This window comes from Canis lupus, chromosome 6 (genome assembly GCF_003254725.2).
Source record: "Canis lupus dingo isolate Sandy chromosome 6, ASM325472v2, whole genome shotgun sequence".
Lineage (NCBI taxonomy): Eukaryota > Metazoa > Chordata > Mammalia > Carnivora > Canidae > Canis > Canis lupus.
This window is the reverse complement of record NC_064248.1, coordinates 62,296,187-62,321,276: the sequence shown is the minus strand read 5'-3', so window position 1 is coordinate 62,321,276 and position 25,090 is coordinate 62,296,187. Positions and strand designations below refer to the sequence as shown.

The following is a 25,090-nucleotide window of genomic DNA, read 5'->3' as shown; positions in this document are numbered from 1 at the left end:
CTATGTTGTGCAGTAAGAAATACATTTAAAATTTTGATTCAGGGGGCACCTGTGTGCCTCAGTCAGTTAAGCATCTGCTTTAGGCTCAGGACATGATCTCAGGGTCCTGGAATCAAGTTTCACATCAGGCTCCCTGCTCAGCGGGGAGCCTGCTTCTCCCTCTGCCTTCCACTCCCCCAGCTTGTGCTCTCGCATTCTCTGTCAAATAAATGAATAAAAATAAAATAAAATTTTGATTCAGTACACTTACATGTATATGTTTATATGCTATTTATATACACATATAAGTATGAATAAACATACGTGTTTATACACAACAAAATTTCATGAAACAAAACCTGCCCTTACAAAGTGTGATACATTTCTGGTGTTGCTGCTGCTGCTTCTTCTTCTTCTTCTTCTTCTTCTTCTTCTTCTTCTTCTTCTTTTCAAGATTGTATTTATTTATTTGAGAGAGAGAGAACATGAGCATGGGGCAGGGGCAGAGGGAGGAGGAGAAGCACACTCCTCCCTTAGCAGGGAGCTCAATCTCAGGACCCTAGGTTCACGACCTGAGCTGAAGGTAGGGGCTTAACCAACTGAGCCACCCAGGTGCCCCTGGTATTTTCTGTTCTATTTCTTCATTTGTATAAAATGTCAATCATGACTCATTTTATTAATTTCTCTACCCACTAACGGGTCATGACGTGGAGTTTGAGAAATATTATTTTACCTGGACCTTCAAATAATTTCATAATTCTATTAAAGAAAATAAAATATTAAAATTCAATAATACAGGCATCTATTTGAAATAATTTAAGGAAATAAGTGAGTGCTAATGAAAGGACTGTATTTTTGACGTAAGCTAATTATGATTATTATTTTATGTTATCACATTCTGGAGATATTACCTTTTAAAAATGAGAATAGTCACATAATTCCTCTTTTTTTAACGGCCTTTCAAACTTAAAACTTAAGCTACCTTCTTTCTTTAGGCTTCCCACTCCTCCCCATCCCTCTCTATTTTTAAAGGAAAGATAATGATATTTAATAGAATGCAAAATTAAGAGTAAAAGTCTAGGTTTTACCATAACAGATTTCTACTAGATCATTTTAGAATTATAAAAAGGCCATATGCAGAATGAGGATAAATGCAGAGTCCAGCTCTGGGCACTCGATGCTTCCTTAGAATTGATCTGTAAGTTCAACTTTTGAAGATAAATTCAGACATTAATTACCAAAAGTGGATAATTATTAAATTTTGTGGTGACTCTATCTGTGAATATGGAGACTCACTCTAGTGTAATGATACAGAGGTCCTCTTTTTGTCAATAAAATTGACAGGCTGGTCAGAATTTGGTAAGCTTAAAACACTGAGAAGACTATTTTTGAAATAGACTATATATTCCTCTTTAACATACCTGGGCTGTAAATTTAGATTTTTGCATGATGTGGATTAAAATGGACCCTCCTTGTACTTGTTCTTAATGCTGCCTACGGAGTTCATAAATTGGTGTGCATAGAGATATGTTAAAACCCCAAATAACACAATGTGATTCCTTGGATATCAAGACAGACTCTTTTTATAAAAGAACCCTATGAGGACTGCCTTACTGAACCAGAGCCCTCCTCAGCAGCAGGTGGGATGGAAACACTGTACAAACTTCTTTCCCCACCCAGAGCAGAGAACTTTGACTAAGGAGCTCTCAACATGCTCTTCCATCCCCAGCCCCCACCTGGCTTTCTTCATATGGCCTCCCCTGGCTTGCCCACCACACTCAAGTGCCTGTTGACCTCTGCCTCCCTCTAGGCTCTTTATTTTTTTATTTTTTAAGGATTTTATTTATTCATTCATGAGAGACAGAGAGAGAGAGAGAGAGAAAGAGAGAGAGAGAGAGGCAGAGACACAGGCAGAGGGAGAAGCAGCCTCCATGCAGGGAGCCTGACGTAGGACTCGATCCCAAGTCTCCAGGATCAGGCCCCGGGCTGAAAGCGGTGCTGAACCTCTGAGTCACCCGGGCTGCCCTAGACTCTTGGTTTAGAAGGCAGGCAGGGGTGTCTTCCTATCCACTGTTGCATCTCCAAACTGACACAATGAACTGGGCACTCCATAATAATAAAGTGAGGTAAAGGAGAGAAGAATACTGAATTTTATATATTTTTTAAAAAAATTTTAAAGATTTTATTTATTTATTCATGAGGGACACCCAGAGAGAGGCAAAGACATAGGCAGAGGGAGAAGTAATCTCTGAGAGGAACCTGGGACTCCAACCCAGGACCCCGGGGATCACCAAAGGCTCAGGTGACACCACTGAGCCACCCAGGTGCCCCGGAATATTGAATTTTAAATTAATCACCTACTTTCTCTCATAGCCCCCTTCAAGGTCCAGTCTTCTCTTTACAACCAGCCTGATGTGGAGCAAGTGCCAAGCACTCTTCAGGGGAGCCTCATCTCCAAAGTCAGCAACGTAGCTCACTTCCAGGGGCCTCCCCTCCAGCCCCCTCCAGGTAAAATCAGAGGGAGGAAGTTAATATTTTATAGATAAGTTGCTAGGGATAGCACTGTCTGAGACATATATAGTTGATCCTTGAGCAATGTAGAAGTTACGAGGGCCTACCAACCACAACAGTTGAAAATCTACATATGTTTGACTCCCCCAAAACTTAACTACTAATAGTCTACTGTTGACCGTGGCCTTACTGATAACATAGATGAACACATTTTGTATATTACATGTATTACATACTGTATTTTTACAATAAAATAAAGAAAATCATAAGAAAATTGTAAGAAAGAAAAAAATACATTAACAGTCCTATGTCGTATTTATCGAAAAAAAAAACCTGTGTTTTTCAGTCGACCCGCATGTTTCAAACCCAAGTTGTTCAAGGGTCAACTGTAAAAGCTATTCCATGAGGATTTATTCAATGATAGTACAAAGCAGAAGGACCCAGTCGCTAGACACTAATTACCCTTCTGATACTGTTAGGAATGGTTCCTGAATCAGGTGGACACAGATGGCATTTGCAATCACTCTCCTGAGAGCTTGAACCATATGAAACTGTTATTTTAGTAGATCAAAGACAAGCAAATATCATCATCGCCATATAGTTCGACCTATCACAGGTTTATTACAGGCCAGCCACCTCATTGCTAGAACCAAGTCAAAGCTGAATCCTGCTGATAACAAGAAAGCCTGAATGGTAGACCAGGCCATTAGCAGCTTTTGGGGAGAACTAAGGAAGGAAGTGGACACCAGGGCCTCGGGACTGCCCAGGCCAGTCCTTCCCAAGTGTATTCTGAAGCTCCTGCAAGACACTTTGTGGGGAAAGAAAAAAGGATGGATTTAGGAACTGCTGCAAACAGTATTCCTTTCCTGCTATTTCCAAATTCATATTAAACTATCTGCTTAGCATAGGAAAGTATTGGAATGGTTCTAAGATAAAGTTATTTACCCATGTTTCATCCACGACATTCCAATTTATTTGACTAGTGAAACCTTATTTGAATGTAATGGCTAATATCACAGTTAACAGTTTGTGATTAGCAGGACTATTCCAGCCCCATAATCCAGGCACCTCTGGCCTCCCCCAACCCTGACTCCTAAGGCCTGAATCCACTACATTCAACACTGACAGAGATTCATTTCAGCTTCTCACGTTTCTGAGCAATGGGGAAAAGTTCAGGAAAGTCTACATGCCAATACACAATTTGCTTTCTGTTGATTTATGCAGGTCTCCAATGCCATCAACCCATCATGTATTTCAGTGAATGATATTAATAGTCTTGGGGAATAATAATACCTGCCATTTATGGTATATCTACCATGTATTTTTTGTACTGTACTTTACATTTTCAATATCTCCTGTGTGTACATTACCCTGCTCACAATGAGCTAAGAAAGTATTTTTGCTCCTTTATTTCACAATCTTTAGTGCCTCAAAGATGTTAAATTGTGTGGCCTAACGTCCACAGCTGGGATTTACTGACACCAAGTCCTCTGCTCCCTCCACTGCATTAATAAGACTTGACACTTACATAAAGCTTACTATGAGCCAGGCACCAAGCTTTAACTCATTTCACTCATAACAAACTGATGAAGGTGCTATTACGGTTCCCATTTTGCAACTGGGGCAACAGGTTGAAGAAATTTAACCAACCTGCCTCAGTGATGCAGGAAGTGAGAGACAGGGTTGGAATTCAGACCAAGGCTGATCATTGATTGGTTCTATGATAAAGAAAGCCATTTAACCACATTTAACCCAGGACTTTTGAACTTGTTTGACTAGACCATCTGTAAGTCATACCTGTTACAACTGTTAACACTTTGGAGAAATAGTTTGGGAATCACAGGTCCGCCTCCCTCTGCTTGACCCAGGCCCTCTAGCATCTTCCGGTCCAGAGTCCTTGCCATTCACCACTGTGCTCTACCTGCCTCTTAAAGATCCCAGAGTCTCTGTCTGCATACCTCACTAACCAAATCTCCTGGCTGTAGAGGCCAGATGTCAAAAACGGCCCACTTGCACCCTTGATTCTCTCTAAAAGCCTTGTAATATGACCAAATCAATACAGCATGTGTAAAGGTTAACATAAAATAAATGATTTTAGAATATAAAGTGACTTTTACCTCCCATGTCCATATAGAGGAAAAACAATCTTTTTTGCTTTGAGCAACCAAAAATACTGCAAACTCTAGGGCTGTGAAGCTCTGAATTACAGTGTGCATATCAAATAGTTCTAGGAAGGTCATGTAAAAGAACCGAGTTCAACACATCACCTTCAATTTCACCACTATTGGGCTGGATAAAATAAAACATTTACTGGGTATTTATTAGAGGTCAGGCACTCTTTCCTGTGCTTTCCATAGATTATCTTATTTTGCAACAAGTTTATGAGATAAATACTGATGTTATTCTCATACTACAGAAGCAAACCCAAGGCACTAGGAGTTTAAGTAGCTAGCCCAAGATCACACAACTATCTAGCAAGTGGTGGAGCCAGGATATGAAATAGAGAACCTAGTGTTTAAATGTCTCTAGCCATTTTAAATGTTAACTCTGGGGTGCACAGAGCAGAGCCAAGTAGGAACCCCCAGGTTCTAACAAAGTGATCATTTGCTTTTCTCAAGCCCTACATTAAAAGGTACATAACATCTACTAAAACCCTGGGGGAACTTCAAAATCTGTCAACTGGAAATAGGATTCCAGTGGGGGAAACCCTAAAACCTTTCATTGCTCCAAGATGATATGTTGGTTTGGCAGATCTGGCTCATCTTAAAAGGAAGTTTTTTTGGAAGGTATAACTGAATAATATGGGATTAAAGAAACACGATTCAAGTTCTCATGCTTATAAAATCATAGTTGTCATTTCTCGGTTTGCTGAAGACTGTCTTATAATCCCTTACTAAGTTGGAGGAAACCAATACTGTACAGATGTAGATACATTCTGCACTTTTCTTCCCTTTCCCAAAGAAACTTACAGGGTTTTAAGTATTTTTAGTTACTTGAAGCACTCAAAACAAGGATTGCTTTTCTCTAATATGGACACCAGAGGAAAAAGTCACTTTATATCCTAAAATTATTTTACATTAACCTTTACGAATGTGCTCCATTGATCTGGTTATTTTATAAGGCTTCAAGAGAGAATCAAGACTTCATTATGTGTTGAAAAATCTAAGAAAACTGGGAATTCACGCAGTTAACTGTTTTTAAAAAAACAACCGCAGAAGGATCTTCAAGAGGTAAAGAGGCGAAAACAGAAAGTAGAAATGGTCATTCAGTGAGGCATGGAGGTAGCTGTGAGACTGTTCACTTAAGGAAAAATCTCAAAGTCAAAGAAATCATAGAATAAATCCTGGAAGGCAGTACAGCATGGGTTAAAAAAAAGGCTCAGATTCCAACAGCGTGGGTTTCACTCATTAGGTATGTGACCTTGAACAAAATGCCTGTCCTCCCTGTGCTTAGTTCCTTTTCCTTCCCATTTAAATGAGGTTGTTAACAAGACCTATCTGATAAGGTTGCTTGCTGTGAAAGTTAAATAAGATAATTTATAAAATGCCTGTAGGACAATGTCTGGTAATTGCTCAAGAACTGTTAGCTATCAAAAGCAGAAAATGTCACTATTATTACTGCATACATGAATGGGAGTGGAGAAGGTAAGTTAAAAAGTTAAAACAAAGCAAAGATAATTATAGCTCTACCGCTATAAACCTAAAAGATAGAATTGACATATGGTAGGTGCTCACTAAATACTGAATGAACAAGTCAATCAATCAATCAATCAGTGAATGAATCAATGAACAGAGTCACAGGAAGCAAAGCTTCTTTTCGGAAAAGCTAAATGCTTTGCCTTCTGCAGGCCCCTTGCTTCCCTCTTCTCTCTCCACAAGAGAAGTTACCCACATAACTGAGAATAATCTTCCTATTCCCCATGTAGCATTTCAGTTTCAGTGCAGTAAATCTTCAACTTTTTCCAAAACTAAAGTAAAATACACACAAGAGGGATCCCTGGGTGGCACAGCGGTTTAGCGCCTGCCTTTGGCCCGGGGCGTGATCCTGGAGACCCGGGATCGAATCCCACGTCGGGCTCCCGGTGCATGGAGCCTGCTTCTCCCTCTGCCTGTGTCTCTGCCTCTCTCTCTCTCTCTGACTATCATAAATAAAAAAAAAATAAAAAAAAAATACACACAAGAACACAATGAACTTGTAAACAAACACGTGAAGCGACCTCAACATCATGACAGGAGAGAAAAGATGTTCAAAGAAGTTATATTTAACACACATTTAATTTCCATCTCAAGAGTATGATTTGAAACATATGAATGTCGTGTGAAAATATATATTTTTTTCATTTTTTTTTTTTTTTTTTTTGCAAAAGATTAACTATAAAAGAAAAGGAAGTGTGCTGAGCGAGGGAGTAGGAAGGGAAGACCGGGATATTGGTTATTTTCCTGCCACTAGGGGAGGTATCATTATGCTGTTTTTCTTCAATTCAGTTATGTACCTTTAGAAATTACTTTCGGCTTCTTTCCAATTCTGAACCAGGAGCAAAATCATAAACACATTCGACAACAATATGTTCCTCTTGCGTAAATGTCTCTTCTAAGCCACATACATAATTAAAATCCTGTTGACTCAGGAATAATGTCTCAGAACTGAATGTCCAAACTTTAACTTGCTTCCTTTTCTAACCAGACAGCGCAGCTGCCAAGAGCTTCTGGGCCCTCTGCCTCTTTTCTCCGTGTATAATTATTATACATTATATAGCATATACTTGATTTGCCAAAGCCTGCCAGAAAAGGTTCTCAGGACTAGTCATCTGAACTCTGTTGTGTATACATGTGACCAAAAACACAGTGTACCAAAGCAAAAGAAAAAAAGGAGGTAGGATGGGAGTGGATGTGCCATGGTTTTTCTCCCATGGAAAGGAGATGAAAATCATATATATATATATATATATAAACAAAGTTATATACATGTATCTTTGTAAAGCAGAATTTACTGCAGGTAGAAAAATATTTCAAAGATTAATAATGCTGGGGATCCTTGGGTGGCTCAGCGGTTTGGTGCCTGCCTTCAGCCCAGGGCCTGATCCTGGAGACCCAGGATCGAGTCCCACATCCTGCTCCCTGCATGGAGCCTGCTTCTCCCTCTGCCTGTGTCTCTGCCTCTCTCTCTCTCTCTGTCTCATGAATAAATAAATAAAACCTTTAAAAAAATTAATGATGCCATATTATAACACAAATCCTTAGTTTCCAGTATTTAAAATGAGGAAATAGACTTTAAAAGGTCTTCAAAGTATATATGAGGCATAAAATAAAGCACTTTGGCTTTCCTTCACCTTTGGGCAGCACCAGATTTAAACCAGACATGAAAATCTATCCTATTTTTAAAGACCTCTAGAGAGAGAGGTTACACAATGTTTCTTAGGAAGTTCTTCCAATATTCCTCCCAGTCATAAAACTTACATTCTAACCTAAATCCCTCACGTTCTGGTTTCAGTCCACTTCCTTTCGCTCCGCCTAAGTTGGGTTGAAGAACAGTCGCTCACTTACCAAACCAACATTATGAGAACATTTCCAGTGCTGTGTAATTTTTTCAGCAATGGAAATTAAACACACAGCCTGCAGTTGGCTGGATCTCTTCTATTCCTTCAAAAATATTTAGATATGATATTGGCTCTTTTTCAGTTTTCTAAAAGTTCTCCATTCTTCCACAAATTTTCAGAAAACCCTGTCCCTCTTTTACAGGCTTTACTCAATTATTTTGGTGCATATCTATATAAGCTATAAGGGATTGCAGATTTTAGTATACCTAGCTGATTTAATTTTTTTTGACTAGATAGTTCCCTATTTATGCTCAGTTTTCTGTAACTTATTCTAGAACTATTTTAGAAAAACAGAGATCATCAAAATTTGGTGTGCATTAGAAAATTGGGGCAGCTTCTTAAAAATAAGATGCCCCAGTCTTGACCCAGACTTAGTGAATTATCATCCTTAGGGCCTGACATCTTTCAGTTGCTCTCATTCAAAAGTCTTATTTGGTTTAGTCAACAAGAGCATTTTTGTTAGGTCATCAAGCCCATTATTAAATTTGGAAAAAACAAACAAAACCACAAGAAAATAAGTGTGTCTCTATCTTTTTTGATAAAGCCAATTCTGTTTGTTTGTTTTTTTTAAGGACTTATTTACTCATGAGAGGCACAGGGGGAGGGGCAGAGACACAGGCAAAGGAAGAAGGAGGCTCCCTGTGGGGATCCTGATGCGGGACTTGATTCTGGGACCCAGGGATCACACCCTGAGCCAAAGGCAGACACTCAACCGCTGAGCCACCCAGGCATCCCAAGCCAATTCTGCTTTTGCACTTAAAACTGACACATTAACAGAGTCAAATGTTTGGTGTTGCACTGAACGTTGACATCACAATCCTCATTAGCCAGAAAATCAAAACCAAACCTAATTTATGCTTACAAGTTTCTGACACTGGAACTAACTGCACTGCCAACAGGCTGTTGATGTATATTATACTTTATCGCATTTAAAATGTGGTGGTTATGGCAAATACAGGCTACAACCGTCTGCAAGTATATCATACATTCAATATAAGATAGGGTGAGTTCCTCAAAATTTAAGCTGGCTTCTGTGGATATGTGCTCATTTAAAGGACCCTGAATGGCAAAGTAAAGAAAAAACGGATTACTGTGTATAAAACAACATAGAAATAGAATTATCAACCCAATGGGAAGAGCTGAACAGAAGTTGGAAGGTTCTGTGTGACAGGCGAGAGTATCTTTTCCAGGAAATTTTAAAGTGAATCAGGATAGGTTTGTGCTTGGATCCTAAACCATATGATATTATTATTATTAGTAGTAGTAGTAGTAGTAGTAGTAGTAGTAGTAGTAGTAGTAGTCGTCGTGGTCGTCTTGGATTGTAAAAGAGGAACACCGGGGGCCTGCCTCCATGATTTCCCCAGGGCTTAGTTTCATTTCTTGGACATTCTTAAGCATCAGTGTTGGATTACCCTATGGAGCTGCCTAAGATAGTTTGTGCTCTGCATTTTCCCACAAGCACACTGGCAAGCAGCGAGGCGGGGGGATCCCGCAAAGCTACTAAGGCAACCACAGAAAAGCAGGTCAAGATGAAAAGGGCTCAGAAATTGAAGTAAAAGGAGAGAAGTGAAAGCAGCAAAAAGATGACAGCTAAATACCAAGAGATACTCAAAGACAATTCAGGTGTTCAGAGAGGCATCTCTTGTGATGAAAGCTTCTAATATATTTGCTTAGCAACTTTCAAATATACAGTATCAGTATAGTCATCATGCCTACATTATATATGAAATGCCGAATCATTATGTTGTCCACCTGGAACTAATGTATTATATGTCAATTATATCTCAATTACAAAGAAAAAGTAAAAGAAAAAGAAAAAAAAAGAGCTATCTATTTATAGCAATTTGTCTGGGAATATGTGCTCATGCTTAACACCATTTCTCTTTGGGTTCAAGATCATGGTCCTGTTCTAGTTCTTTTCCAAATGCTCAAATTCTTCTTTCTCTGGTTTCTGTTTCCTTTTTAATGAAGTGTTACCTATTGTTTTTCTCTAGCATCTCCATTCTTTAATTTTTTTCTTTTACCTCTATAGTCCCTTCATTTAAAAATCTTATCTGCATGCATGGGTTCAACTGTCACCTGAATGAACATGACCCTAAAATGACATCCTTAGTTTCTTTCCCAAAACGAAATCAGGAATTTCTAAATGGCTCCTGGATGTCTCCATCTGGAGCTGGGTTCGATGTGCCTCAAATCAAACATATCAGCTTTGCTTCTGCACTTGCTGTGTCTCCCGTAAGATGTTCCAGATCACCAATTTCAGCATGTGTGGGGGTGAAGGGGCTTCCCTCCATGCTGCCAAGCAATTCTTAGGACACAGCTGGGCATTTTACAATCTGACTCAATTCAGATACTGTCTACCCAGAGACAGCATCAGATTCCACAGGATAGCATCTTGCCCAGCCCTACAAGACTGCCCCCTCTCCATCCTCCACCACTTCAGATGTCAGTTGCAAGCCCAGGTTACCTGTGTTTCTGACCAACCAGGTATATACATTAGAGGTTCCCTTGACTTGGACTTCAGATGACAATCACAGGTCCAGGTTGTTATCTGTACTTCCAGCCAACTGGCTCTAAATCAGAGGTTCCCACAAACTCTTCCACGGGATCTATTAATTTTCTAGAGCAGCTTACAGAACTCGGAGAAACATTTCACTTACTAGATTATAGGTTTACTATAAAAGGATATAATTCAGGAACAGCCAGATGGAAGAGATGAGGAGGGCAAGGTATAAGTAAAGGGCAAGGAGCTTCCATACTCTCTCCTGGTGCACACTCTTCTGAGAGCCAAAGCACTCACCAACCCAGAAGCTCTCCAAACCCTCTCCTCTTTGTTTTTTTGTGGAGGCTTCTTTACATTGTCATGATTGATTGAATCACTGGCCATTGGTGACAGGTTGGACCTCCAGGCTTCCTCCACCCCAGAGATTGGGGGTGGGACCGAAAGTGTCAAGGTTCTAACCACAAGGTTGATTCTCCTGGCAACCAGCCCCTCTCCTTAGGTGAAGTCCTAAGTCATTTCTTTCTTTCCTTTCTTTCTTTCTTTCTTTCTTTCTTTCTTTCTTTCTTTCTTTCTTTCTTTCTTTCGATTTTATTTATTTATTTATTTATTTATTTATTTATTTATTTATTTATTTATTTATTTGAGAGAGATGGAGAAATAGAGCAGGCAAGTGGGGGATCTTGGGCGGGGGTGCAGAGGGGAGAGCCAGAGAATCTCAAGTGTACTTTGAGCTAAGCGTAGAGCCAGAAGCTGGGTTTGATCTCATGACTCTGAGATCATAACCTGAACCCAAACCAAGAATCAGATGTTTATGATTCAGCCACCAGGTGCCCCCAAAAGTCATTTCATTAACCTAACAAGAGACACCTTTGCTTCTCTTAATGAAGGAAATCCCAAAAGTTTGAGGAATTGTGAGCCAGGAATCATGCAGACCAACTATGGGAAAAAATAAATATTTCATCACTTAGATGCCCAAATTTATATTTTCTTACAAAGTATATTATCATATCCCATGTCTTCTATCTCAGTTAATAGTACAACCTTCTCAGTCATCACTACTTCTCTTTTTGGGATGCCTGGGTGGCTCAGCGTTTTAGTGTCTGCCCTGGGCATGATCCCAGGGTCAAGGATCAAGTCCTGCATCGGGATCCCTGCGAGGAGCCCACTTCTCCATCCGCCTATGTCTCTGCCTCTCTCTGTGTCTCTCATGAATAAATAAATAAAATCTTTTTTTAAAAAAATGACTACTTTTCTTTTTGATGCACCCCACCAGGTAGCAAGTCCTGTTGATAGCATCTCTCAAGGCAAGGTGTGGGTCACATTCACTCCCACTGGTCCCCCCCCTAGACTGACCCTTCATTAATTCTTGCTTAGACTATTCAAATAGTATCCTAAATGGGTTCCATCCTTAACTGGATCTTGAACTTCTTTGAAGGTGAATTTGAAGTCATGTTTTGATTCATCCTCTATCCTTTTTGAAATCTTTATGGACTGCTCCATTACCTATCAAAGTTAGTTTAATTCTACTTTTATAAAAATAGTCAGTTTACTGAGAACACTGTGTGAGTGCTTTGCATGTGTCATTTTCTTATTTCTCCAAAAAGCTGATCAAGTGGGTGTTTGTATATGAAATAGAAAATTACAACTAAGGAATATTAAAATTGTTCCATCAATTGTGATTATACCATTTAATAACCTCTTTTAGGTGATAAAGAAATATTATGTTAAATGTACATGCTGACTGTAAGGTTTTTCTTGATTTCAAAAACATTAAAATGACAAAAGAATGTGAATCTTTGAATAAAGGAAATATCATTCCAGTTTGTACCTAGCCAATGCTCCTTCTAATATACTGTGGTCCCCTTTTCTTTGGCTTGGGCTTCAACTGTTTAGCCTTATTTATCTCTTTTCTCTTTATGTTCCTTAACATTTATCCACTCCTTTGCCTTAACCTTCATTTCTCCTGTACCAGAAATTGCATTCCTCCTCACTTCTTATGTCCAAGCAGTCTGGCTCAAACAATCTCTCCTTATTAACTCTCTCCTGATTTCCTAAATGAAAATGACCTCTTATTCTTCTGAACTATCATGCACCTTTCACTCTCACATGAACCTACTCTTTGTACTGTGTGGTTGGGCTGTGTGTACTTTATCTCTCCACTAAAGTATAAGTTTTTTGAGATCAAGACTCTAATTCATGTGTCTTTAAACAATTGTCCTCAGGGGTGCCTGGGTGGCTCAGTGGGTTGAGCCTATGACTCTTGATTTCAGCTCAGATCATGATCTCAAGGTCTTGGGATTGAGCCCCGTTTTAGGCTGTGTGATCAGTGGAGAGTCAGCTTGTCCCTCTCCCTCACCCTGATTGCATGTGCTCTCTCTCAAATAAATACAATTTTTAAAAATAAATAAATAACAATTACACTCAAAGCCATCCTCCTAACCCACCCCCCATAAAACCCAGCAACTTCTTGCATATAATAGGCCCTTAGAAAATACTTATTGATTGGATGTCTAATCAGAGCACACTTAGTGATTTTCCTTTATCATCCATGATGACCAAATGAAGACTGATGGTCCCCAAGCATTTTGTCACTACTTAGCCAAGAACTGAAGTGTAGTGCTTCAAGAAATGTTAATTCTCCTGCCATAATCAAGTCACAATCTGAAGGGCCTACACAGCTGTACTTTCTAAGTGATAGACTTTTTATTTCTCTAATTTTAAAGAACTTTTTTTGGAAGGAGCCTCTTTGGAACTCAGGTTAAACCCACCTTCCTTTTAAGAATATAAAATCTTTCTAAGCAGGAAAAAAAAAAAAAAAAAACAGAAGAAACGCCCTGTGTGCTAAAGTGGAATTTTTTTGTCATTTTGTTCTTACCATTGCCTAGAGGGGAAATTGTTGTGGGAAACCTAAATATTTCTTGCTCTTGGCCCATGCCTTGGCATTTCACAGGAAAGTGTTACAGGAAAAAAGAAAAAGTATTTTGCAAGCGTTTGTTTGCATTCCTCATTGTTATAATCTCAAAAATGGGTAAATGATTTTGTATAGATTTGTGTAGAATCCTTATAGCAGAATCCTATGACCATCTAACTACTAAAATTCCTCATTTTGGTGGCAGAGCTTGCAAAAAATTTTAAACACATTTTCTTATCTGGTTCCCAAAACCCTTCATCTGGTTCCCTTGATGAAGGTATTTTTAAAATTTTTATTTATTTATTTACTTGAGAGAGCGAGAGCATACACACGCTAGGGGGGAGGGGCAGAGACAGAGAATCTCAAGCAGACTCCCTATGAGTGCGGGGAGGGATGTGGGGCTTGACCACATGACCCGTGAGGTCATGACCTGAGATGAAACCAAGAACCAGATGCCCAACCGACTGAGCCACCCAGGTACCCCTGATATAGGTATTAATATACAGATTTTAGGAATGGATCAACTGAGGTTCAGAATTGTTAAAAGAATCTTTTCACCCAAGGTCATATAGCTAATAATGGCAGAGGTTAGGGTCGAATCCAGAGTCTTTACTCCAGGGTCTGCACGTTGTCCATAATTCTACAAGGGAGCTCAGATGAGAAACTGGGGTTTTTAAACATGACACTATTTATGGAAGAGTCTGACAAACCGCTGGTATGTCCTGACCTTTGAAAAGACACTAAGAGTGAATAATCCTAAAAGTCTGCATGTGGACTTGCAGGAATCTGATTTTAAAATGTTACCTCTGCTTTCTGAGGAAATCAGAATTCTCTACCCTCTCAAATCTCCTTTCCAAGTTCTCCTACTTCCAGCTAACTGGCTTGGAATTTCTGTCAGGAGCAAACAGGCAGTTTATGTCACCTCATAGCTCAACTGCTGAAAATCTTTCAACATCACAAACCCAGATAAACGGTGATAAGATGTGAGAATCCAAGGGCTCGATCAACGGTTTTCCAGTCTTTTAAAGGAAACAGTTCTCTCTCTATCCATCCCCTCAACCAACGTATTGATTTATGAAAACCCATCCACAAACAGGGAGAAAATGATGGCACCAATACGCTGACCCACCTTGTCTAAGGCCAAAGTAGACTTGCATGCCCTCCAGCGGTCTTCCATTCCCTTTTTAACCATGATTAGTACTGTTACTTGGCTAATAATTGTGAAAGATGAAATGGGGAAACACAGGTGTTCAGACCACACCAAGAAAATCTTTGAAACAAACCAATGTTGGTTGAGTAACACTGGGTAATCTCACAAAAAATTTATGAAATAAAATTTTTAATAAATTTAATCAAAGACCTTGAGCAATGGGCATACATTGAGGCTCAGCAAAGTTAAAACAACTCATCCAAGATCCCACAGCTAGAAAGTGGTAAAATTGGGATCCAAACTCTCATCTTTCAGAGTCTATGCTGTTAATGATTCTACTACACTGCTTCTCAGATCTATTTTTATGTGATATTAAGATAGAGATGAAGGGACGCCTGGGTAGCTCAGCAGTTGAGTATCTGCTTTCAGCTCAGGGCATGATCTTGGGGGTCCTAGGATCGAGTCCCACATCAGGTTCTCTGTGGGGAGCCTGCTTCTCTCTCTGCCTATGTCTCTGCCTCTCTCTCTCTTTGTCTCTCATGAATAAATAAATAAAATATTTAAAAAAAAGAGATGAAGTCCAATATAGTACTTCACTAGATTGTCTCCGCAAGGAGCCAGTAAATGTGGTAAAAAATAAAAATAAAAATAAAATAAAAAAGACATAGAAAAAAAAAAAAAAAAAAAAAGACATAGAACAATCCAGATGCCCCCATCCCAGTCCCCCATTTCCACTTTTTCCCTTGTCTCTGAAGTTACTCTTAAATTCTTAGTCACAACAATGCATATGCATGCCTAACCACTGAACCTTTAAAAACAACAAAACAACAGCTCAGCTCAAACATTCTACTACTTTGAAGAAAACAATAATATAGGAAGGATATTCTGAGAGCTACCTAGGTGACAGGTTTCTCCTAGAGTGATATGAGGCAGACTTGTTCATCATGCACACAGGCAACAAGCAACTGGCTCTAAACCTATCCTTCACCAATTCCTGTGGTTCTGGATGCTTCACCAATGCCAAAAAGTTGTTCACTTCAATAAAACATACCCACAACAGCATGCAATCCCCTTTTCTAGTCATTCCCAGAATGGTTAGGCAAGTTGAGAGGACACTAAAGAAAGGAGAAGCTTAGCACTACAATTGGTCATGATGAAAATGGATGACAGATGGTACAGTTGTTCTGTGTGGGCACCCTGACGCCCTCTCTGCCTAAGAGTACTTGTGTAAGTAATTATTTGAACATCTTGATGGGTTTTATCCACATACATCCATAAAAGTGGCACTGGCAATGGAAAAATAAATACTGCTCCTATCGATAAGAAGGGTAAGTCTCACTAACTTAACAGGATTAAGATGAAGGTGGGAAAACAGTGGCCACTTCAAAAGCAGAGAAACCTTTGCCTCAACTGGATGGTAGCTGGACTTCAGCCAGTATTCCAGCCGTCCAGTAGGTGAAGGGAAAGAATTAAGAAGCACAAACCAAATTCTAGAAATATACAATGAAAAGCTATTTACAAAACAAAACAAAACAAAACAAGATATACTTAGGGATTTTTTTTTTTAAAGCATTTTGAGTTCTTTGGTATTGGTTGCTGCTTGCAACAAGCAAATCTACTATTTGCATCTTGCAGATTTGTGCCTATTTTGAGGAATGCCTTATGTACAGGTGTACACAGAGGACTACCTGTACCTAGTTGTTTTGTCTCCATGCCCATTTGTTTAAGCTGAACAAAAAAATTGGATGTCAGAGTGATGAAGACTGCAGAGTATGCAAAGAAAAAAATAAAAGGACTTGAGATGCAGGAGCTGAGGCAAGCATCCAGACATCCACACCGGGAGGAGCCCAGGTGAATGCAGCTGCGGGCCAACCCCCAGGAGAGGCACGTGCAGGCGCAGGGCGGACTGCCTGACACACGGAAAGCCTTCAGGGTTGCTGCCTGCGTTCAGGTGGTGTGGGGCAAAGAAACTAGATACATGAATTCCATTTAAGTTCACATTCTAAAGGGCAGCTTAATAAACAACCTCAGAGTACGACGTCCTCAGAGCACCATGTCCTCTGACCAGTCCCAGGAATTTCTGGAGCTGGGATGAACAAGTGCCAGTGGGTACCCTATTTAGTCCTCCATTGGCAGTCACAGTTTTTCCTTCAGCCAGACACCCAGGAGAAGCTTTCCGTTAGGTGTGGTTTTAGGAACCAGCCCTACCTCTCCTCATCAGACTGCCTGCCTTCGCACTGAATAAAACGAAGAGGAAATTTCTACCCACCCACTCATCAGGGACTACAAGACTCAACTCACATCCTGCGAGCCTCAGGATGGAACACGAATCCTTTCAACCAACTACCTGGGCACAGTAGCTGACTATCAGGAAACTGCCTGTGGCCTCCACACATTGCCACACTATTTACACAGCTGATGGAAGTTTGCCCTGCTGAAGAATTTGGCTCTAGAGGATTCCCCTTAGAATTCCCAAAGGGCCCATTCACCCTGTCACACCCTCACAGATGCCTGTGGAGATAGGAACAGTGGGGTTCATTTTCTAACTCCCTCTGTACACACTATAACTCTACACGTTTATTTAAGTGGGGGGTCGGAGAAGAGCTAGGAGAGCTACAAAACCTAACATTATATGAGATATTTTCAAAAAATATTTTAAGTAAAGTCAACAACCCCCTTCCCCTGCCACTCAAACACTCCTCTGCTTCAGTCAGCAGCCCAGACCCCGCTCTTCACGTTCACAGGCGTGAAGCGGGGCTGGGACAGGACTCCCAATGGAAGATGAGCCTTTCCACAAAGTGAACCAACTCTCACAGCAGAGAGGACAGAAGCAGCAAAGCAGAGGCCTTGACATTCTTTTTCTTTAATAATGCTATTAGCAAGGGAAAAGGAAATATCAGACATGTGATTTTAGCATGAAAATAAGACAAAAGCAGAGGTGATAAAATGGAGGGAGTAATTTCCTGAAGCCCTTCTTGCTCTGCTAAAGGCGAGAGTCAATTTTCATTCTGTCAATTATTAAAATACATTAGAAATGATGGTAAGCTATTAATTTCTCCAACTCACCACTAACTGTGATCACAGTGGCAGCTGAATCCTGCCAGCCGTGGGGCCTGCTTTTCCTAGCTGTGAATGACCTCTTTCACTAGGAAAATTAGTCAGGAAACAACTCTCCTTTCGGGAAAGAGGCGTGTATGAGAAGTAAATGTATACCCAAAATGTTCCCTCTCTTAATTTCCTTCCCTTGCTGCTAATTTTCTCCTAGCCTAAATAATCTTCTACATTCCTCAAATAAACTCCACCTAAATCAGCTCACCCTAAAGAAGAAAAGGTAACTGATCCTCCCACATATGTCCTACTTCTTTCCTTTGGAGGAGACAAAAGTGTAATCTCAAATTTAAGGGCTTAGGTTTGGATGCCAAACTCTGAATTTGACTCTCGACTCTGCTCAATGAATATGTGACTTTGGACAAATTACTTTCATCTCGATTTCCTTATTTGTAAAATGGAAACAATCAGTAGTTCCCAGCTTCTGGGGTTTGTGTGCACATCAGATATATGCCTTGATCCGTAGCTGAAACAAATAAATGCTCGGTGGAAGTTCAGGATTACTATTATTGGCTCTTCCACCTCTAAAATGTCAGATTCAAGCAGAGACAAAAGGTGAAGGACACTAATTAGAGACTGAAAAAGTCAAAGAATTTCTCAACTCTTAGTGGAGCAGAAGCAAATGAAAGTCAGTGTATTCTTATATTAAAGTGTAGTCACTCTTATATTAAAAAGCTAAACATGGGGATGCCTGGGTGGCTCAATGGTTGAGCATCTGCCTTTGGCTTAGGGTGTGATCCCAGAATCCCCTGATTGAGTTCTGCATCAGGCTCCCTGCAGAGGAGCCAGCTTCTCCCTCTGCCTGGGTCTCTGCCTCTCTCTGTGTCTCTCATGAAAAAATAAATAAAATCTTAAAAAAAAAAGAAAAAGAAAAAAGAGCAGGGGTGGGGGTGCTAAACATGGTGTGTCTGAGTGGCTCAGTTGCTTAAGTGTCCAACTCTTGATTTTGGTTCAGGTCATGATCTCTGAGCCCCACCCCCCCCCCCCGCCCCCCCGCAAGAGCCCCATGTGAACCCCACTTTGAACTTCCAGCTCAGTGCAGAGTCTTTGTGAGATCCTCTCCCCTGTCCCTCCCCTTGCTTGAGCACACCACCCCTCTCTCTCTCAATTAAACTTACTAAAAGTCTGAAGTGACATTATACCTGTGATTATTTACAGGCTAATGACTCGTAAGAGGTGGGGAGAAAACAGTCTTTCTATATACATGATGCTAGGAAGAGCTTTATTTAAGAAATTAAGAACTTAGGAAAAAAACAATTTAAAGATGGCGAATTCAAAAAAAAAAATGCCTGCAAAAGAAAGAGTTAATGAATAAGCAGCAAACTAACTTCATGTTCAGCTAATCTCTGTAATAATACTGATGTTTGGGGACAGAAATAACCTCATATTATAGGTTTTCTGGGGTCAAGTAGGAAGTCGTACTATAAATTACCATGTACTCTGGGGACTGAGTTAGACCCACAGTGACACTCAATCTCTGCCCTCACCCATTTCAGAAGGTCCAGCTTAAACCCTTTCCAAGCCCCTCCAAAGAGAACTTTGGCATTGTGATCAAGAAAAAAGTGACCAGAGTACCGGACCCAGTTACTACTTGTGCAGTTGTAAGTTATATTAATGCCCTTACCTGAAAAATGGGACTACGAACAGTACCTGTATCTCCGGCTGTGTGAGCGCTCGGTGTGGAAATGTGCACTGGGGATACAGGTCCCCATCTTTAAGTGGCAACAGCCAGAAGCCACTCCAATTGTTCACGTTACAGATAGGAAGATCTAGAGATGTTAAGATCTAGCCATAGGTCACACAGTGAGTTCATTTCAAAGTCTGGATTAGAATCTAAATCCTGATTCCTGATTACAGCATTTTTGCACTAAACACACTCTGCTTCCATGGGGCTTTTGCAAATATTCTCCTGCACTGATTTTGCCTGTTTCTGAACATCAGCTGCATTTTCAACCGGTACTATCAGGATAGCACTTGAATGCTCTCAGACAATAAATCCGTTCCCTCAACTACATAATAAGTTCCTGGAAGTGACAGCAGAGGTTTCAAATGTCTTCTATCTGTCCCAAGGTGTCTGTTCAAGTGTGGGGCATGTAATATTGTTAATTGATTGATAGAGTGGTTTCTTTAGGAAGAGGTTTTCCTCTGAGTAGAATGTTACGGGGAGGAAGATACTGACCAGCTGTTAGGTCCGCAGAAGATTCAATTAGAGGAAATGGGTTTTGAACATGCCCAAAGAGACACATAAAAAATTAACTGCAAGGGAATTTAAACACAGAATAATGGAACAAGGCAGGCAGAGGGTTCTCTCCTGTGTAAATGTTTTAAAAATAGACAGTCTATTTTTAGACAAAAATAGGTTAACACAGCCATTGGTTCCTAACATGTAAACCTCAAATGTTGTAGAGTTACTGCAAAGAATCTTCAGGGGCTGGGATGCCTGGGTGGCTCAGCGGTTGAGCATTTGCCTTTAGCACAGGGCATGATCCTAGAGTCCCATGATCGAGTCCCACATTGGGCTCCCTGCAAGGAGCCTGCTTCTCCCTCTGCCTGTGTCTCTGCCTCTCTCTCTCTCTCTCTCTCTGTATCTCATGAATAAATAAATAAAATTAAAAAAAAAATCTCTTCAGGGGCACTTGGGTAGCTCAGTTGACTTTGGCTTGGGTCATGATTTGGGGGTCTTGGGATAGAACTTTGCACTCAGCGGGAGTCTGCTTGTCTCTCTGCCTCCCCCTGCTTATGCTGTCTCTGAAATAAATAAAATCTTAAAAAAAAAAAAGAATCTGCAGATTTACACATCAGACTTTGTAAATAAGTGCCTTGCACCTCTATACAATATTTCTCCCCAAATGCATATGCAGTCTATTGTGGTTTAATAAAATACAAATCCTCTAAAGGCTCTGTGGATTGGGCTGTAATGATTGTCCATTACATATATTTTTAATCAATCAATGAAATAGTGGCTAACATTTATTGAGCATTTACAGTGTGGCAGGCATAGTACTAACCATGTTATAGAAATTATGTTGTTTGCCTCTTATTAGCACCCTGAAGGGAGGTACAATTATTATCCCCATTTTACACAAGAAACAGATTTGTAGAATTTAAGTAACTCAACCCTTTGGTTTTACTGGTAGTGAATAATGGAGCTGGAATCAGACTCCAAAGCTTGTGGTTCTACCCTTTGTTAGGCCACTATCTAATTGATGGATGTGAAACATTATACTTATTGTCATCCTTGTAGGAAGTGGATGTCTATCCCTGAAATCTTATGTTTAAAAAAAGATCCTCTTATCTTCAATGGTTGGTTACATCACAAAATGGAAGCTAAAAGTGGCTCCAGAATAATTAGTTTCTGTGACTTTAGGTAAGCCAGGTGTTTAGAACTAAGGGATTCGACTGGTCTCTAGATACACTCCAAGCAAGAAATTCTATTATTCCATAATTAAACTCAGCATTTCTCAAAATAGATTCTGTAAAGTCTGCTCCCAAAGGACACTACATAGAAAAAGGTTTTCACAGTCCAACAGTTGGAGAAACACCATAAACTCAAGAACCATCCATACACAAAAGAGCGTATCTTCTTTTGAGAACCCACGGTTACACCTTCACATATTAAAATCTCTGAGACATCCTGCAGAGCACTGGATTACACAAAATTAAACATGTTCTCTTTTTGTAGCACTTCTCAACAAAGAAACCTTTTTCATTCTGTGTAACCCAGAGTACCCTAAAAATATCTGGGCATCAATCTCCTCTGTACATAATAACTATTCCATGAAACTAGTTCCAAGACCATTCATAGGTTATAAGCCAACTTTGGCAGTTAAAACATTTCTGTACTAACGAGGCAGGCTATAAAAGGTGACCTTTTCAATCTTCCCCAAACTGTTATTCTGTTGTGGTGTTGGCTTCCAGAAAGCTATTTCCTCTAAGCACCACACAGCTCAGTAATTTTTGTTTGTTTCTCTTCAAGCGTGGAATGAAATTTTTATGATACTCTGAAGATTATATTCCTCTATTCTTCAAAATCTACTCTAGTCTAATGGTTCTCAAACTTTACCATCATCAGAATCACCTGGAGAGTGTGTTAAAACAAGGATTGCTGAGTCTGCCTCAGAGTTTCTCATTCAGAGAATGAATTTCTCATCTGGAATGAGGATGAAGAATTTACAGGACTAACAAGTTCCCAGGTGGTGCCAATGTTGCTGGTCTGGGGCCTACACCACTCATCTAGACCTCTTCTATGAGGTTTAGACCTTGAAGTAGAGAACATGAAAGATATTCGGTCTCTGCTTCCATCATCAATACCTGTTATCTTTTCTCTTGCTTCTGTAAGTTTGAATATTTAGCCACATATCGATGGCATTTTCTTTGTATTTCACATTTTCTACTTGCAAGTTGCAAAAGCTTCAGGAATCAAAGATGAAGAAAGGAGTTAGGAAACAGAGAGTATCTTTGATCAAGCTTTAATAGAAGATGATATTAATATATTTAAGAGCTAAATCTCTTATTTCTCATTTAATTATATGGATAAGATGTCAGCAGAGTGAACTTTTTCTCATCTCCTTGGAGGAATGATTAAGTAGTGTTTTGTAAATATAGGCAAGTTTTACATTTCTGACATCTGGGCTGGGTCTCTATTCACTGGAACCTGCAGACCTTTATTTTGAGAACTTTAGTTTCTCTAATAGAAATTTTTATGATGCTAAAGAAGCTTTAGAATCAAGGGACCCTTTAAAATAATGGTGACTATAAATGTAGCTACAGAATCACAAAATTGGCACTGCCTGGTATAATAGATGTGTTCCTCAAAAATTGCAAGTCAAATTACTGTCAGTTGGATCCTATTTACATATTTATATTTTCTAATTTTAGATGCACCCAACTGACACTGTTTCCTAACTCCTCAGTGTGAAGCTTCGGATTCTCTTGCCCTCTCCAGCCCTACTGACCTGTCAAGGAAAAGAGGACAGAAATCAATCTTTCTTGCACATCTTCTAGAGGCTACCTCATTTTCATCTGTATCAAACCTCTGACAGGGTCTTGATCCTGAGAGACGCCGAGGCCTGGAAAGGGTCCAGTCACCTAATGTTGCCTAAGTGGAAACTTAGGCAACATTAGGACATAAGCCAGGGAGACCAAACCAGAGTCCCCTCTCCCTTCACCACTCCTTACCAACTTCACCCGCTTCAAATCCCTAATGATCCTTTGATGAAACAGGGGAGCTCCTTCTTTAAAGGGCAGTGTAGGGGAGAATCGGTTGGCATTGGGATAAATTACCCATAATCCATATGCTTTAAAATAATCATTTTTTAAAAAGCCTTTATTTATTTATTTGAGAGAGAGAGCAGAGCTGAGTGGAGGGGTAGAGGGAGAAGCAGACTCTCTGCTGAGCAGGGAGCCCAATGCAGGGACTCGATCCCAGGACCCGAGCCAAAGGCAGATGCTTAACAACTGAGCCACCCAAGTGTCCTAAAATGATCATTTTCACATATGAGTCACCTCGGAGGTAAAAACACCTGAATGTGAGATTAAGGAAGGGAGAAGGGGGGTGCTAACTAATGGATAAAATGAAATCAAAAAGTTTCTCTCAGAAGGAGACCAAGCATTAGAGCTTTATAGACAGTTGTTTAATAAGCCCAGCAAACAACCCAAGGGGTAATAAGGAGGGTAGAATGTCAAAGTTCTCCAGGAGGGCGTTCACGGTAAATCTGGGCCTTAAGAAGGCGCACATGGCACTGCTAGCTAGAATGAAAACACCGCCACCACCAACTGGTGAGCACTGCCTTGGTTACATAAAGCAGTTCATGGCAGGGTTCTTGGGGAAAGGGAAAACATCCCATTTACCCTGGCTCAGAAACTACCCAGACTCTGAAACCCTGTGCAAACAAAATTCTCGCAAGTAAGCTGAGCTCTGCCCACAGAGCATTCTTTAGGGCTTAGTATATGTGGAAGCTGAGTTCCCCACTATTATCCTCACTATGTCAGGAAGGATTTTATGAATGTGTGACCTTAGGTTTTAAAAGGAGACCACAGAAGTTGACAATGACCTAAACTACCTGTGAATGTCAGCCTTTCAGAGAAAAGAATGTTATTGATGAATCCAGGAGACTACACAGGGCTGCTCCACAATTCTGAAACCCGGCAAGAAATTGCCCATTTTAATAGTTACTGGGGTGTGAAAGGTACCGCAACTGGGCTGTTCATGATACCTCTGGGAAACTGTTTGTTAGGAATAAACAAGGTTTGTGAATAGAGCTCTACTACTTTGGGAGCCGCTGGCTTTCTGTGGTTGATTTTCTAGATTACTTCGGTAACCTATGTCAACAGAAACTGAGCTTCTTAGGAGCAAAGCGAAACACCACTGTTCTGCATAGAATAGTACCAACTACTTGCTCATTGCGTGTTGGGATTTGCATTTCTAGATCAGAAACACAGACTGACATATACAACATTTACATTAACAAGAGTCAAATGAAGTTCCCACTTTCCTTCCTTCAGGTAACATTTACTGACTACCTAATTCTATGAGAGATGCTACTGATACAAGGATAAGACACAGTCTGTTCCCTCAAAGGCCTCGATTTAATCTATAAAATGTACATGAGATGCACATGACACTATAAAAGGACAGGTGTTAAGATAGAAGCCAGAGTATCATGGAGACCAGAAGGTAGCAGCCTAGTGCATCATGCTTCACAGAGGTGATGTTTCATTTGGGTATGAACTGATGACTAGGAATTTGCCTGGTGGAGAAAGGGTGATAGAAAGAATTCTTTAGGCAGAGAGAAAATCATATGCAGAGATGTGACCGTGAGATAGGCCACAGCATGCCAGGGAAGGATAAGAAACTCGTGGCCCTGGCCAAGAGTTTGAGGGAATGAGGGGAGAAACAGCAGAAAAGTCTAGACCTTTTTAGCTAGGGCAAGAGTGTGAGGTGATAATGGGAAATTGATGGCAGGTCTTGCAAGGCTGCTGAGGCATAGATTCACTAGGATGGTGGAGGGTGAGTGGGATGAAATCCCAAGGGGATGACTAGTCCTACAAACTATCTAATCTAATCACATGTAGGCAAGCCTTTGCTGACAGAAAGTCCAAGCATAGTGATGGACTGTAACAGTTAAAGCCCTCATTTCTGGTGAAAGAGTCACTATTACTATTTCTCTCATAGATCAAGAGAGAAAGAAAGCCATCTCCTTTCCTTTCAAAAGGATACTATACACTGTAGGATACTATTCTACACACGCCGGCCATTGTTCCCCGCACCCCCAAATCTCACCTCTCCACACTGCTGTCACAGTCATCTTCCTAAAACACAGCTTTAAACCT

General features: G+C 40.3%; 1 long non-coding RNA gene across 6 annotated transcripts in view; it reads right to left on the bottom strand.

The window, feature by feature from the left end:
* Positions 1-25,090, bottom strand: part of LOC125755330 (uncharacterized) — a 99,696-nt gene that overhangs the window by 47,086 nt on the left and 27,520 nt on the right. The gene's annotated exons all lie outside the window — the stretch shown is intronic.